The 10,744-nt window shown below is 43.9% G+C and overlaps 1 long non-coding RNA gene across 1 annotated transcript in view; it reads right to left on the bottom strand.

Annotated features, from left to right (window-relative positions):
• Nucleotides 1-2,322: 2,322 nt before the first annotated feature.
• The window catches only part of LOC147017819 (uncharacterized), an 80,490-nt gene continuing 72,068 nt past the window's right edge, over nucleotides 2,323-10,744 (bottom strand). The window contains exon 3 of the long non-coding RNA XR_015062155.1: nucleotides 2,323-3,138. This is a non-coding gene — a long non-coding RNA (uncharacterized LOC147017819). The remainder of the gene's footprint in view (nucleotides 3,139-10,744) is intronic.

Raw genomic sequence — 10,744 nt, 5'->3', positions numbered from 1 at the left:
GAGTGAGACATAAATCAGGACAAGTACTGGGAAGGCAGTACCACTGAGATTTGGCCTGTGTGTGTCATGGTACTGAGTGTTAGTGGTTGAGAGCAAGACATGATATGAGCACTTAAGAGGTCATACAGGTGTGTGTGTGTGTGTGTGTGTGTGTGTGTGTGTGTGTGTGTGTGTGTGTGTGTGTGTGTGTGTGTGTGTGTGTGTGTGTGTGTGTGTGTGTGTGTGTGTGTGTGTGTGTGTGTGTGCGCGCACGCGTGAGCACATGCACCATGGGACAGATCAAGTTGTCAGAGCCAGCCCTGGGGCTGGCTATCAGACTGATCGCAAAATGTGGGAGCCGGCCATATTGCTGAGTATGGGACCAAACGCCAATTGGACACGGTGTTTAAGCAGCATTTCAAAATTGTAAGACCCTTGCTTTTCAGAGCGAAGAACGGTGCTTTTTAATGTGGCACTGCTGAACGGCTGGCTTTGTCAGATACCAATAAGATGCAAACAAGTATGAGTACCGAGGGAACCACATAGACGGTGTGTCTGTGGGAGCTAGTGTGCATGCTGCACACAAGTCCCAGGCAATTCAAAAGATTACAATCCATGCATTCCACACGACAACCCGTGCTTCTCAACACATTTGAACCGCACTTTTCAGAGTGACACTGCAGGATGACCGCCATAGGCAGTTTCCATATCTTCGGCGTAGGCCGTGAATGACACGTTCAAGTGCATCTTGGGAAAGGAACTGGGCCCGTAGTACGACTTTATTTTCCTTTTTCCCGTTTCCCTTCCCACCAATTTCCCGGTTCTGATTGGGATGTCAATAAAGCATCACGGGAACAATTTATTTTTCGTGGTAACATCTTTTTGGGGATTTTAATCTTTCTCCAAGGAGTTACAGTGATACACAAGGAACTTCGGCACAGGAGGAGGCTATTTGACCCATCATGCCTGCACCGAACCACTCCAGTGTTGTCACCCACCACATACAAGCTACCTACCATCCACATAAAGCAATATCCCTATGTCCACTATCTCCAATGCATACAGGAACCTATCCAAATACCAATTAAACTTATCCATCCCCCCTTCCCCTCCCCACCACTACCTTTCTGGGGAGACCATTCAACTGAAGTGAAACGAACAGGTCTTTAGTTTCCTAATTCTTCTCTGGATCCTTTCTTAAATAATGGTGTCACATTTGCTATTCCCCAATCCTCTGATACCTGTCCTGACTCCAGTGAGCTGTTAAAGATATCCGCGGATACAACACTTACCTGCTCGGCCACCTCCCGCAATACTCTTGGATGCATATTATCTGGCCCCGGAGCTTTATCATCCCTTAGTTTTTCTGGCTTCTTCTACTTCATCAATTCAACATGGATCTCTTCTAAAAGCCCTTGTTCAACCCCAAAATAGATATTCTCCATTATTGGAAGTTCCCCTGACTGTTTCCATATAAATGTAGAATTAAATTTTTTTTTTTTTAATAAGTCTGCTATCTGACCCTGATCTTCTACCAATTCTTCTTCTTCTTCTTTCGGCTGCTCCTGTTAGGGGTCGCCACAGCGGATCATCCGTATGATCCGCATAGTGATTTGGCACATGTTTTACGCCGGATGCCCTTCCTGACGCAACCCTGGTCGCCTCTTACGACACAGGGATATGGTACACCTATTTTAACCAGGGTATACACCGGCCCAGTACACTGGTACTCATTTCGCCGACCTCAGAAGGATGACAGGCTGAGTCAACCCCCTGGTGTATTAATTCAGTGGCCCAACGGGGCTTGAACTCAGGACCTTTTGGATCCCAAGCCGCTGCCCTAACCACTGTGCCAACACACCAGGCTATTCTGTGTGCTTCTCATCTTCTACCAATTATCCTGTGTTATTCGTCAATGGGCTCACACTCCTCTTCACCCTTTCCTTCCCTATTATATACTTAAAGAATGCCTTGCTCTTGTGTTTAATATTGTTACAGTGTCACAAGTGGCCTCTCTGACCCACTTCCCAATATTTGACCCTGAAGCCAACGAGCCACAGATAACTCCACAGCACGACGGGTTGTTTCGCAGACATGGACGCCGCCTGAGGTGATCAATTTAGGTAGGGTCCTCGCGTCCAATTTCCGCGTTACCTTCCCATCAAATTAATTCTCCAGATAGGGAATTGTGCTCTCGACGCCCCATTCCCACTTAAATCACGTACCGCCGAGCAGAACCACAAGTGGGACGTCGGCTATTCTGACCGTAGCAAAACTCCCATCCACTAGATACACGCTAGTGTCTAACCAATCGAGAAAGAAACTATTGAGCAGGTTGGAAACGAATGGTCATGTTAACAAAAAGCACGTATTTACAAGCAATGCAGTGTCACAAAAGAAAGTCTTACCCTTGCACACGTAAACCCCTTGAACAATCACCTTTTCATGAAACTGCAGGCAGAGGTGCCTCATTCACTCTGGGAAATTAGACAAGTTAGCATGATAGACAGAGAGATACAGAAGGCAGGCTCATTGGCAACCCCTCGCTCACCTGATATAAGCCTGTGTGTGGGCTTCCAGGCTCCCAACGTAAAAAGGGGACGGGGGGGGGGGGAGAAAAGAGAAAAAAAAGAGAGGGTGATGGTGGTAATGCACCATGTGGGGAGCGATGCGATGAATGCTTCGTAATGCGTTTGAGGAAATCGTGAATGCAAATCAGTACCCCTGCTCTCAGCGAGTCGAGGGGAAAAATCGTCGATTGTTCTTTATGCATTCCAAGTGAACCGTTGTAACTCATTAATTTTCTCTACATTTTGTCAATATTTGTAACAAAGCAAACAATGTGAACACTCGTGGCCAATTGGAAAGGTCCTTCCAGGGAGCCAATGGATGCGGCGGATGCTGCGGGGTCCCCTTTAAAAGGAAGCTCGTCATCATGAAATCAGGGGAACTCACACGCTTGTCCTTACAAGCTAGTTCACATTCCTATTCACGAGTGACTCGTTCAACATCACCAAGACTATTGAGTGAGGTGGATTTGGTTTGTTTGGCTGAATGACCACAGTGACAACAAATTAGTTCTTTCTTCTGTTTGCCATGTTTGACACCATGAAAGTGGCGGCGGCTCGACTCCAATTGATTCTTCTTCTTCACCAGCCACTGGAGAAATGGTAAAGAAGTAATCATCAACCGGACTTCATGTATAACACGCCGTGGCATTTTAAATGTGAGTGACATTTCTTCTGTTCTGGTTTAAGCATCCCCATCACCTGGTTTAAACACCATTATTGTAACCAGCACACTGAAAGGAATTATCACCACAGAACAATTGAAAATAGGGAAAGCAAGAGAAAGATCGTATAAATCGGTGTGTATTCGCCGGCACGTCCAGGGAAAGAGCCCCGCAGCACGTGAGCACTTGCTCCACAGCTGGCTCGATCGCTCCCAGCAGAGCCCATCTGTGCAGAGGTTCGTGTTCACCCAGCTCATTCCTTCACAACTGTCTGGCTCTCATTTGCCTGGACATACATGACCTCAAGTTCTGGGCTGCCCGGACTTATGAAGCCTTTTTTTTTTTTTTTTTTTTTTTTTTTTTTTTTGTATACCTTGTCGAGGCTCGTATGAGAGCTAACACACAACTCACAGCAAGGAGGCATGAGACAAGAGGGGCGGGAGTGGAAGGGACAAAACATTGGGGAACAGACACAGGTGAACTGTGGAAGGGAGAGGGATGGGGATGGGACGGGGAACATGGCGAGGGGAAGATGGACATTAAAGGGACTTTCAGGAAGGAAAGCAGGAGAATTGAAGGAAGTGGGCTTGGGTGGATTATCGGGGGTAGAAAAGATCGAGGATTTGGATGGGGGAAGATAAGAGGTGGTGGTGAACAGCTGTTTTGAAAGCCTGAAGGGAAGAATGGGAAAGAATAGAGTGAGGAAGTTTATTCCAAAGGCGGGAAAAAAGAGGAATGAAAGAGTGAAGATGAGCAGTGATTCGTGATTTTGGTAGTTTTACCAGAAGGGGGTTGTTGGCGGACCTTGAGCGCCCTGTGGAAATGTGGTTGGGACAAATCGCAGAGAGAGCAGGGGGGGCAAGGCTGGAGAGGAGTCGGTAGAAGACAGAAAGACCACCGACCAACCTGCGGTGATTGAGTGAGAGGCCCAAAGACTCAGCTTCATTGCGGGAGATGCCAATGATCTTAAAAGCACTGGTTTCGACAGCGTGAAGTCGAGAAAGGTGGGAGGCAGGAGCACCAGCCCAGAGGGGAGAGCAGTACTCCATCAGTACTGGCCGAGGCATGTTCAGCGTCACAGCGCAGCTTGTTGTTCATGGCGCTGCCTTCGTAATGGAGTGCGGCTGTTGTCAGGTCATGCTCATTGGTCGAGCTCCCAGTTCGGCGACACTGTTCACCAAAGACCCCGCCCATATGCGGTCCTTGCTGCTCCCAGTGCTACTGAGTGATGTTCCTTTGGTTTTGTAATGAAATGTGGGTTTGTGTGTTGCAAAGTGTGAATTGATGCACTGAAAGGATGTGCAGGGAATGAGAGAGATTAAGAGGGATTAAGGAAAGTGATAAGAAGGGATGCAAAAAGAGAGGGGATCGAGATAGGGGTTACGAAGGGAATTTGAACCTGCTAAACAAACACAATGCATTTCCCTGTCCACTAATATGAGGGGAAAGGTAAACTATCTAAAGAAAATACTGCTGATATATCTAAACGTCAGGGTTTCTTTGTGTTGGATGCAACTCCCAAAGTTCTTCCATAACCGCAACAATATTATAGGCTACTCGATGACCCATGAACCCGTTGGGTTCCCGTTGTGACAGCGGTTGATGAAAAAAATCATTTCAAGAAAAAAAAAGATAGCTCCAGCGAACTATACCACTGAGGTTGTTTGCATTGATCAAATACTCCCGAAGAGTACGTGACTGAATCGGGAATTGATTTTTTAATAATTTTTTTGTTGCCCGATTTAAACGAAACTTGATACTGCACATCGCAGGCGAATGGTGAGTAAGGTGGTCCTAAAATGTTTGCGCTATCGTGTACCGTTTTGCTTGTATTTCGGGAACATACATACATCCATACAAGATGAGAGTTTTAGAAATACATATACTAGACGACCAGTGAACCCATTGGGTTCCCATTGTGACAGCGGTTGATAAAAATCATAAAAAAAAAAGAAAGCTCCAGCGAACTATACAGCTGAGGTAACTACACCGCTGAGGTTGTTTGCATTGATCAAATTCTCCCAAAGAGTACTCGACTGAATCGGGAATTGATTTTTTAATAAAAAAAATTTTGTTGCCTGATTTGAACGAAACTTGATATTGCGTTTCAATGTGAAAAAAAAAACGGAGAAAAGAAAGTCGAAGAAATTATTGTGCGTAATCTTCAAAACACAATTTAATTTATTAATGAACACGGAAGTATTAGATCAAAAATTGTGATGTTTATTTTGTGCTTCAAAATAAATCGTTCTTTGTCTATACTAAATGTTTGAGATTTTAAAATAAACAAGTCTGAAGACGACGATGGTTCACGAGCGGTATTTGACGATGTAGAATGTTTCAGAAGTCAAGGATGAGACAATGTGATAATGTTTGACCAAGTTATAAAAATGATCAACATGATGTGGTATGAGTGACAGGTTATTAGCGGCAAAATGTCGAAAACCCGGTTTCGTTCAACAACTTTCGAAATTTGACCTTTGCATAACCTTTAAAGGTCACAAAACAATGTTGTAGACATTAAAATAAGGAAACAGGATACGTGCTATAGCTTATTGGAGTTAGTTCGGCGAAGAAGGTCGAAAACCCGGTTCGATTCCCACAACCTTGAAAATTTGACCTTTGTGAACTTTAAAGGTCAAAGGTCAAGGATTATGACCTTTGGTGCAAAACTTCCTCTGGAACATTCCAGGAACAATATAACGTCATATAGGCTGTATGGCATTTCACACTCCTCGGATTTAATTATCCATACTTTGATGAAATCAGCGTAAAAACAAACTTGAAGGGGGCGCCACGGGCAAGATGTTCGAGATAGAGAAAAATAGTTCCAAGACTTTAGGTGGTAAATGACCTCAAGATTATGCATAAAAGATATTGTCATCCGAGCTCTCAATGTTTGGGTGGTCGGATGATTTTTATGTCAACATTCGCAATTTTCTAAGTTTGTGACCTTGACCTTGGGCGAAAATGAAAAACCGAGCTCCATGGGGCTATGCAGGTGCCATTGGGCTAAGGCCCAAGTCACATTTGCTCTACGGTGAGGATACGGCGGCCGTACGCCCTCTGAATTCACAGAAACGTGCGGCGGCCACAGAGTTTCTGAGGTGGCCTCAGGGTGGCCCTACGCCATATGGCTATATTTTACAGGCCATAAGGTCGCCGTGGAATTTTAACACGGAGCTATAACTTTTTTCATTTCTACATTCACCGTAGCAATTCGACAAGGCGAAAAAAAAAAACTGGTAAAAAAAAAAATTAAATTTTTTACCCCTACCTTAGGCCAAAAAAAAAATGTTGCATTGGCGTAACCCGCCCGACCCTAAAAATTCCGCCGACCCTACGTTTTTTTTTTGTTTTTTTGCTATCGAAAAATTTTGCCGACCCTATTTTATTGCTATTTTTGTTGTTTTGCTATCGTTTTCAAGTATCTTGTTGATTGCGATCGCGATCGCAAAAACCCGGAAGTGTTTCGGACAGAACCCGCCGACAAAAAGGGTGGTACTCGAGCCGGGGGAGATTTTGGGAGGGATTTATTAGGAAAAAATAAAAATAAAAAAAAGATCCCGACCGACCTACCCTATTTTTCAGTGACCCGTTACGCCAATGCAACATTTTTTTTTTTTTGGCCTTACCGTCCATCTGGCCGCACGTTCGCCTTAGGGCCCCCTGCGGTCGCCTTGCGGGCACTTTGAGGCTACCTTGTGTCTGCCTTGAAAATTCTATGGTCGCCGCAGGAACGCCCTAAGGTCACCGTGCGACATCAAATTAAAGAGCGTACGGCAACCCCACGTTTTTGGTCTCCACAATTTATAAATACGCCGTGCAGCTCCCCAAAAAATAAAAACATATGTGACTGCTACATTGTGTGACCGTGGAAATACTGCGGCCGCCGTATAATTGCTCGTGGTCGTAAATTTTGGAGACCCCACGGCCGCCGTGGCAAATGTGACTTAGGCCTAAATACGCCGTGCGGCTTCCCGAAAAATAAAAACATATGTGACTGCTACATTGTGCGACCATGGAAATACTGCAGCCGCCGTATAATTGCTCGTGGCCATAGATTTTGGAAACCCCACGGCCACCGTGGCAAATGTGACCAAGGCCAAACCAAATACTGAACCCCCTGCCAGATTCGACAAACCCCTCGGAGAAGATGGATTTTTGTCAAAATTCGCAATTTTCTAAGTTCGTGATCTTGACCTTGAGACGAAAATGAAAAAAAAAAAATAATAATCGAGCTCCGTGAGGCTATGCAGGTGCCATTGGGCTAACCGAACACCGAAACCCTGCCAGATTAGACAAACCCCCTCGGAGAAGATGCAAATTGAAATCGGCTACCCCCTAAAAACACAATTCGCAATTTTCTAAGTTCGTGATCTTGTGGCCTTGACCTTGGGACGAAAATGACAAATCGAGCTCTGTGGGACTATGCAGGTGCCATTGGGCTAACCAAATACCGAAACCCCTGCCAGATTCGACAAACCCCTCGGAGAAGAAATTTTTTGTCAAAATTCGCAATTTTCTAAATTCGTGGCCTTGTGACTTTGACCTTGGGACGAAAATGAAAAATCGAGCTCCGTGGGGCTATGCAGGTGCCATTGGGCTCACCAAATACTGAAACCACTGTCAGATTCGACAAACCCCCTCGGAGAAGATGCAAATTGAAATCGGCTACCCCATAAAAAAACACGTTTTTTGGGCGTGGCTCCGCCCATAATGGGCACACCACGCCCATTTTCAGGAAAACACAACTCGATCATGATATAAACCTCCCACCAAAATTTTATCAGGATCGGATCAAAACCCACGGAGCTATGCTCGGGACAGATAGACAGACAGACATATAGACAGACAGACAAAGACAGATACACAACAATAACGAATATAGTGGTCACTTATTTTTTTCGTGAAAATATTTTTTCACTTTTTTCGTGAACCAATCATTTCAAGAAAAAATAAAAAAAGATAGCTCCAGCGAACTATACCGCTGAGGTTGTTTGCATTTATCAAATACTCCCGAAGAGTACTTGACTGAATCGGGAATCGATTTTTAAATAATTTTTTGTCGCCCGATTTTTACGAAACTTGATACTGCACACCGCAGGAGAATGGTGAGTAAGATGGGCCTAAAATTTTTGCGTTATCGTGTACCGTTTTGGTTGTATTTCGGGAACATACATACATCCATATGTACAAGGTGAGAGTTTTAGTAACATATAGAAGATATATAGATAGATGTCCTTTTCATATTGCCCAATATCCAAATCTGTTCATAATATGATAGGCGACTAGTGTGCCAAATTTGGTGCTTTCCTCACAAAATGCACAATTGTTATGCTAAGTTGCCCCACTATTGCCTTGAGGTTGTCAGGTATGTCAGCATTTGATGGATTCGTTTAGAAAAAGGTTAGCTGAGTATAAAATCTTGCAATTCTACAGTTCTTTGCAAAGTAATTTCAAATCTGAACATGTATCACAAACAAGATTCAATTGGCTGCTTGCTGCATTTGAAGATCCAATGACTGAGGTATACTTGCTTCTCTGTGAGTCAGTGCTTCCAACTTTCATTTGCATCAACCTCATTCTGCAGCAGAGGATCCCAGTATATACCTGGTGGCTGATGCAATTTGAGTCTTCTTCAAAAAGCTGTTTAGTAAGTTAATTACATTGGATGCCAACAAACTAGTCGATGATATCACAAAGATGGACTTTGAGAATACTACTAACCACCTCGATGACTCCAAACTCCACATGGAACAGTAACAAAGGCTGAAAAAAAAACTTGCTGATGAGGTGACATTTGTGTTGCTGAAGAAAGGAAGTTCTATAAAGGAGTGTGAGCATTTTATGTGAAATGTGATTCTCAGGCCTTAGATAGGTTGCAATTTGATGATAGTGTCCTCAACTCTGCAAGATTTTTGAACTTTGAAAGGAAGGAAGAGTGTACACTTGACTGGGTGGAATTTTTTCTCTGTAATGTACTCAGACTTGCTTCCGTTTACACCTCCACAGATGGATACTCTGCGAGAAGGATTTGTCGATTACCAACAGAATAAGACACTAAACCGTTAACATCTTCATGGTAAATGGCACACTGTCATTCATTACACAAATAAAACTGCCTAACAAGGTTTTATGTGTTCCTTGGGAACCACCAAAGGAACTGCTGAAGTCAGCAAAGGCAACAAAGCAGTAAAAATGACATGCGCAAGAAGTAGATCAATTATAATTCTTCATACCTGCACAAAATCTTGGTTTTATCAAATCTAACCCTAAATCTTCACATCATTTATAGACCTATAAAAACACCGTACTGCGTTCCCTTGGTTCTTTATTACACCTGATGCATTGTTAACGCTTAGCTATTACCAGTAATAGACGTCCACAACCATCCTTGACAATGTTGTGGAATATTAGCCGAGGCCCTCACCTTTTCACCTTTATTCGGTTTTAAATTCGTTTTCTCCGCAACCGCTTGAGCGGCTGACGTGAAACGTTCAACATAGGAGCGCCTACCCATGGAGAATGTTTTAACGAAGGTACATGATGATTGGATAGAAAATGTGGCAGGTGTTCCAAAAAAAGTCTGTTTTCTGGAGGTGTGGGTTTCAGGGTGTTTCACGGACAGGAATAAACTTCACTTTGCTCGACCTGGGGCAAATAAATATGTAGGTCGTCTTACAAAAACAGTACATTTTAAATCACATTGATTACAAGGCATAAGGTGGGAAAAAAATCCCTTACTGGTTAATAAATGTGAGGAACACCATGATCATTGGTATATTATATGATGCCGTGTATGGAATGTTTTATGTACCATCTTCTGCCAGAATACAAACATTATATCGGGCAAAAAAATGGACTGAATTAGTTTTGTAAAACAGTGCTTCAAAACAGCTGAGAATGCACCAGAGAGCATCCAAAACCTCGAGCTTTGAGGGCCCACCTTAGAGACCTGAACCCTACCCGCTAACACTTGGATCGTGCTTGGTTGTGCCATGCCCTTTGACAATTCTTCAACAACTTTTACCTTGATATGTTGGCAAGCCCACCTTTAAAGGTACACGAGGGAGCCTTAAGAACAATGGAAGCAAGTCAAACAGTGCAGCCAAAACCCAGTCAGGTAAAGAAGGAAATACCACTGACCAGGAGCTTCAAGGCATGGTTTCTAGCTTATCTGGAATTGGAATTCCAGACAAGGTATTGTCATCGTGCACCGTGTGTCCGTCTGTCTCCTATTTCGACTTCTCCGGACAAACCTTCGGGCCGATCTGGCTGAAATTTGGCAGAAAGGTTCCGCTACTGACTGGTAACGGGGATTGCAAAGCTCCGGTCAATTGTACTCCGGTCACGTGACTTTCAGTTGGTCAAAATGGCAGACTTGGAAAATTCCTTCAAAAATCTTCTTCTCCAGACCCACCTGTCAGAATGCTATCAAATTTGGGTTACGACACGAGGCCAGGGCCCAGATAAGCTACAGGTCCAGTGGTCCTATCTTCATTTATTTATTTTGTATCCAGAGTCAAGCAT

Source organism: Eptatretus burgeri, chromosome 10 (genome assembly GCF_056783735.1).
Source record: "Eptatretus burgeri isolate ZD-2024b chromosome 10, Ebu_testis_v1, whole genome shotgun sequence".
NCBI lineage: Eukaryota > Metazoa > Chordata > Myxini > Myxiniformes > Myxinidae > Eptatretus > Eptatretus burgeri.
Note: the sequence above shows the minus strand (reverse complement) of the source record. Positions and strands in the feature narration are given on the sequence as shown.